The sequence below is a fragment of the Lithobates pipiens genome, unplaced genomic scaffold (genome assembly GCF_037356315.1).
Source record: "Lithobates pipiens isolate NorthernLeopardFrog02 unplaced genomic scaffold, aLitPip1_a1.2 Scaffold_27, whole genome shotgun sequence".
NCBI classification, from domain to species: domain Eukaryota; kingdom Metazoa; phylum Chordata; class Amphibia; order Anura; family Ranidae; genus Lithobates; species Lithobates pipiens.
The window spans coordinates 27,003,263-27,008,977 of record NW_027507788.1 but is presented as its reverse complement, the minus strand read 5'-3'; the positions used below and the strand labels follow the sequence as shown (position 1 = coordinate 27,008,977).

The following is a 5,715-nucleotide window of genomic DNA, read 5'->3' as shown; positions in this document are numbered from 1 at the left end:
GGGATATTTATTAGAGCAAAAAGTAAAAGATATTGGAGGTAATTTACTAAAGGCAAATCCACTACAAGTGGAAAGTGCACTGGGAAGTTGCAGTCGCTGTAGATCTTAGGGGAAGATCTGAAACAAGGGGAAGCTCTGCTGATTTTATCATCCAATCACGTGCAAGCTAAAATTTGCTGTTTTTTTATTTTCCTTGCATGTCCCCCTCGGATCTACAGCGACTGCAACTTCCAAGTGCACTTTCCACTTGTAGTTTCCACTTGTAGTGCAAAGTGGATTTTCCTTTAGTAAATAACCCCCACTGTGTTTTTTTTTTTTTTATTTGTTCTTTTGTTTACAGCACTAAAAATAAAAACCGCAGAGGTAATCAAATACCACCAAAAGAAATTTATTTGTGGGAAGAAAATTATAAAACTGTCACATGGTTACATCGTAGCAAGATGGCGTAATTGTCATTCAAAGTGCGACAGCGCTGAGAGCTGAAAATGGTCCTGGGCAGGAAGGGGGTGGCAGTGCCCGGTACTGAAGGGGGTCATTTAGTAGCGCCCTTCATATAAAGCCCTTTCTCAATGTAGCAGGGATGGAGGTTCATGAACTGTCATAGTCATCGCCTCATACAAAGTCCCAACACTGGTTTTAGGTTTTCTTTTTCGTGGAGTAAATATGAACGGTGGAATAAAATTGAAACCAAAACGAATGGAGTGAATGTGTCGGATGTTTGTAGAAATTTTATTAAACATTTTTGAATAAACAGATTTCTTGCAGGTGGATGTGATTGTTTTCTGTTCCCATTTTCAGCCAGTAGGTGGAGCACTCGCCTCCTTTTCAGGTATTTTCTAGGCTCTCCTTCACAGCTTGGCGGGAGAAAGGCTCGCTGTGTACTATATAGATCATCAGATTGAGGCCGGGTTCACCTATGTGGGGCCGCGGGTTTGTGTCCGGGGTCCGGCGCGTGTCTGTTCATCCGTTCAGGTGCGATTCAGGTCTGATTCCTGATTTATAGCAAAGGAGTAACCATGTTTTATTATGGAAAACGTACCAAGTGATAGGCTTAATCCCCCTCTGGGATCTCCTAATAGAGTTCAGCTCTAATGAAGCAGGTTTTTGGTGGAATGGCCCATACTGGATAGGATAACTTTAGGTCGTCAATCATAGGCAGCCGGTACTTACAGTACATTCCCCTTCATACAAATACAAGATCTGCTCATTTAGGAGCCCCCATCCCCCCTATTACAATATGCTCAGTGGGCAGTGCCTTCCTGTAGGGGGTGTTGGTGGTGTCACTGGGCTCCCGGGAAAGATGAGGATTCCAAATCCTGAGAAGCGACATTCCGGCACTGGGCAGAGCGCCATCTTGTGGGATTTGGGGTCCTCTCAGGGCTCCATCCTACAGCCCTTGAGGTGAGACCAGAGTAAGTCTCCACATGGTGGGAGAAACCCTGCGGGGTGGTGCGGGAGATTTCGGTCTTGCTACGTGCATTCTACGTAGGGGGTCTCCTGTGCCGGGGAGGTTCAGGCCAGTTGGAGCCGAGGCCATCCCTACTCATTGGACCTGGAGGGAGGGAGCAGAACAGTCAGATCAACACCCTGAGGAACCCGACAGACACCACCCCCATAGAACCAACCCCTCCCCCAGCCAAATAAAATTACCCCACAATCTCCTCCCCCCCCCCCCATATATAATTACCCCGCAACACCTCCCCCACCCTGTTATAATTACCTCCAATGTACATATAACCACCCTACAATCCTCCGCTCCCCCATAATTACCATAAAAATCCCCCACTGCACTATAATTACCCCACAGTACCTTTCCTGCCCCCTCCCACATTATAATTGCCCCGAAATCCCCTACCCATATTACATTTACCCCACATTATTATAAATACCCCCAATCCCTCCCCCACCCCATTATAATTACCCCATAGTCCCTCCACCACCCCATTATAATTACCCCACAGTCCCTCCCCCACATTATTAAAATTACCCCACAATCCATTATAATCGCCCCCTGCAATCCCCGCCACATATTATAATTACCCCAGAGTACTTCCTCTATTACAATTACATACCCCCCACACCCTCATATAATTACCCCAGAGTACATCTCTCTGTAAATGCCCCCCCACAATTATAATTCCCCCCGAACACCGGTTATAAGTGCCCAGCCCCCGATCTCACACTGCACATGAAATCCCTGCCCCGGAGTATCTCGCCTCTCCCCCAGCCCGGTGTTGTGCCGAGAATGGCATCCCCGCCGAGATCGGCTCCCCCTGCCTCTCGGCGCAGATCGGAACTCCGCCTATCCATCCCTCTGCACTACAGTTCCTCCTCTATCCCGAATGCAAATTACACTTTTACCTTCCCCGCCCCCGCGCATACAGACATAATGTAGATAAATTATATATATATATATTTTTGCCCCTCCTATTTAATTTATTATTATTACACATTTTATCCAATTTATTATTATCCCTTTTTTTGGGGGGGGGGGACCCGCAAACAAACAGATTTTTAAAAAAAATAGATCATCAATTCCAGCCTCACTGTGACATCAAACGACGGCACAGTGCACATCTGTTTCTCTGACTGCTCTACTCTTTGTATAAAGCACCCCCACTCTTCTTCCTTACCCCACTCTTCTTCCTTACCCCACTCTTCTTCCTTACCCCACTCTTCTTCCTTACCCCAGGCCCTTTCTGTCCAGGGGAAGCGGAATTTCATAGCAAACCGACTATTGCTATGGAATCTGGTTCCACTCTGCTCCACTCTTCGCATGAATCATTCTTCAACTACCATCACTCCAAGTCAGCGCATACAGCCATTTACCATGACATGTGCATGTATGTGTGATGCTATAATGGCTTGCATACATTTTATGAAAGTGAAGGGCTTGGATTGTGGCATACAGATAAGCCATAATGCCACTTACATCACTGCAAGGCAGCCATATAGCCATTTATCATCACACCAACAAGTATTTATGGTGCTATAATGACTCACATACATGTTACAGTTATGTGAGGGAATGAGTTTGCATTGTGGCATAATTAAGAGCCACAATGCAACTTCCATCACTCCAAGTCAGCCATATAGACATTTAAAGCGGAGCTCCACCCTAAAGTGGACCTTCCGCTCATTAGAACCCCCCCCCCCCCTCCGGCGCCACAATTGGCAACTTTCCGGGGGGAGGGGGGGTGCAGGTACCTGTACAGTACAGGTATCTGCCCCCGCTTCCTGGATAGCTCTCTGCGGAAAGGGGCGTAGATTACGCCCCTTTCCGAAAGTCCCCCGCTGCCTGCTGGGAAACACACGGATCCCAGAGGCAGCGGGGACCATCCTTATTGCGCAGCGCGACTCGCGCATGCGCAGTAGGGAACCCGGGAAATGAAGCCGAAAGGCTCCACTTCCTGATTCCCATATGGCGGCGGCAGCACCCGAGAGACGATCGAGAGAACCACCTAGGGCAGGGATGGCGAACCTTGGCACCCCAGATGTTTTGGAACTACATTTCCCATGATGCTCCAGTACACTGCAGAGTGCCAGAGCATCATGGGAAATGTAGTTCCAAAACATCTGGGGTGCCAAGGTTCGCCATCACTGACCTAGGGGTTTAATCCTGTGCATTGTTTAAAAAAAGGCTGTTTGATCCTGTCTTCTCTGATCTTCCCCTTCCTTTTACTATCCCCTATTCTAACACCTATAACAGTAACTGGGTATTCATTAGGAGATTTCCCCAGGAGGGGTCCCACAGGGAAGAGGCCAGAATTGAAAAAAAAAAATAAAATCACCAAAATGATAAATGCAGACATGAGAATATTTACCGATTTGTTTCAGCTCTTCGATCTGCAGGATGACCTGAATAGTAGATTCTACGTCGAAGTTTTCGGCTTCCAGACTCTGCAGAATCAGGCGAACGTGCTGAGCACAGAAAGACGGAGAATTAATATTAATCAGAAAAACCTAAAAAGCATCCGATTCCCTGTAAAGGGCAATCAAACTGAATATTTTGGCTTATTTTGGGCAGGGGACGTTTTTGAAATGCCCAGCCAGTGCATTCACTGCCATGTTGCCACTGTAGCCAATCAGCACTAGTACAATGAGGGGCTCTGTATCTAGGGGGAGGGGGTAGGAGGCAGAGCATCCTTTTGGAACCCTCCTTTAGTGGCACGAAAACCTCCGCATCCTCCATGTCAAAGGGGCCAAGACGAGGATTTCTTTATTCTAAGGAGGACGGAGGAAAAAAAAAAAAAAAAAAAAAATAAAGGAGGAGGAGCCTGAATATTCATGAAAAGGTTTAAAAAATTGCTAAACTGTTGGGAGGACTTTAACCTCTTGCACAGTTATTTTACTGCGAGCGGGGGCAGCAGCTACAGGCTCAGCGACGTACTGGAACGTCGCTGAGCACAAAATTTTCTGAATTTTTTTGGTTTATATAAAATAAAAAAAAACCCCGAATGGTGATTCAATATCACGAAAAAAAAAATAAATAAAAAAAATGCGTGCTATTTGTGTAAATAAAAATAATATAAAATGTAATTTGTGTACAGTGTTGCATGACCAAGCAATTGCCAGTTAAAAGTAGAGCGGTGCTAAATGGCCTGGTCATAGAGGGGGTAAAATCTTCCGGTAGTGAAGTGGTTAAAGGGAACTTTTTATTGAATATTACACACAAATTATTTGGTATCCTCATATTCAGCCAGCAGCGTTTGTGTTTTCTAGGCTCATCTAAAATGTTCCTTTTCCTCAACTGAGCCTAAATTCTGAGCTGAACGAGTGTAAGACCCCCCCATACACACTATTAGATTTTCTGCAGATTTTTGTCTTCAGATTTACCAAAACCATATAATAATAGGAGGTCAAACCTTAAGAGCCGGTTCACACAGGGGCAGCACGACTGCCTCAGACGACCTGCACAAGACTTCAGCGGTGGCTTGCAAAATGACTCCTATATAGAAGTCAATGCAAGTCGCCCCCAAAAGTAGTACAGGAACCCTTTTCTAAGTCGGAGTGACTTGAGTCGCTCCTATTAGAAGGGTTCCATAGTACAGAACGGGACGCGACTTGTCAGACATCTAAGTCGCCCGACAAGTCGCCCCTGTGTGAACCGGCTATAAGAGTTTGAATTTGTCAGGCTATTGCATTGTATGGTTTTGGTAAATCTGAAGACAAAAATCTGCAGAAAATCTAATAGTGTGTATGGGGGCCTAACTCTCACTACATGAACCATTAATCGCTCCGGTCTCTCCATTACCGCACAGCCGGTGGCGTTGCGCACTTTCTGCACCGCGTCCCCCCGCCGCTCATCTGACAAATTGGACTTTTGTTTCCCTTTCCGATTGGACTCGTCTTTGGACAACGTCTGCGGGAGAATGAAACAGAACAGTCAGATCCCTGGAATCATACAAGATCGTTCCCCCTCTTGCCTGCGACAGCCAATCGGGTATCATTGTGTAGTCAATGCAAGTACTTCAAACACTCGTACAGCAAAACACTTCCTGCATGCGGGCAGCTTATAGAAGTGAATGGAGATGCCGCGGCTGGGGCGGAGTCGCCTGCACAGCGCAGTCTCACGGGTACTCGGGTGCATCTAGTGTCATGCACCTGTCCTTACACATCTGGGCTGTGCAGGAGAGTCCACCCAGCCGCACCATCTCCATTCACTTCTATAGGCTGCCTGCATGCAGCGTCACTGTCATTGATGAATGAATTTAC

The 5,715-nt window shown here is 46.5% G+C and overlaps 1 long non-coding RNA gene across 1 annotated transcript; it reads right to left on the bottom strand.

The window, feature by feature from the left end:
- Positions 1 to 367: 367 nt before the first annotated feature.
- LOC143933685 (uncharacterized) lies at positions 368 to 5,495 on the bottom strand. Its single transcript, XR_013263137.1, has 3 exons — positions 5,255 to 5,495; positions 3,825 to 3,921; positions 368 to 1,552 (listed from the first exon to the last, which is right to left on the bottom strand). It is a non-coding gene; the product is annotated as an uncharacterized LOC143933685 (long non-coding RNA).
- Positions 5,496 to 5,715: the final 220 nt, after the last annotated feature.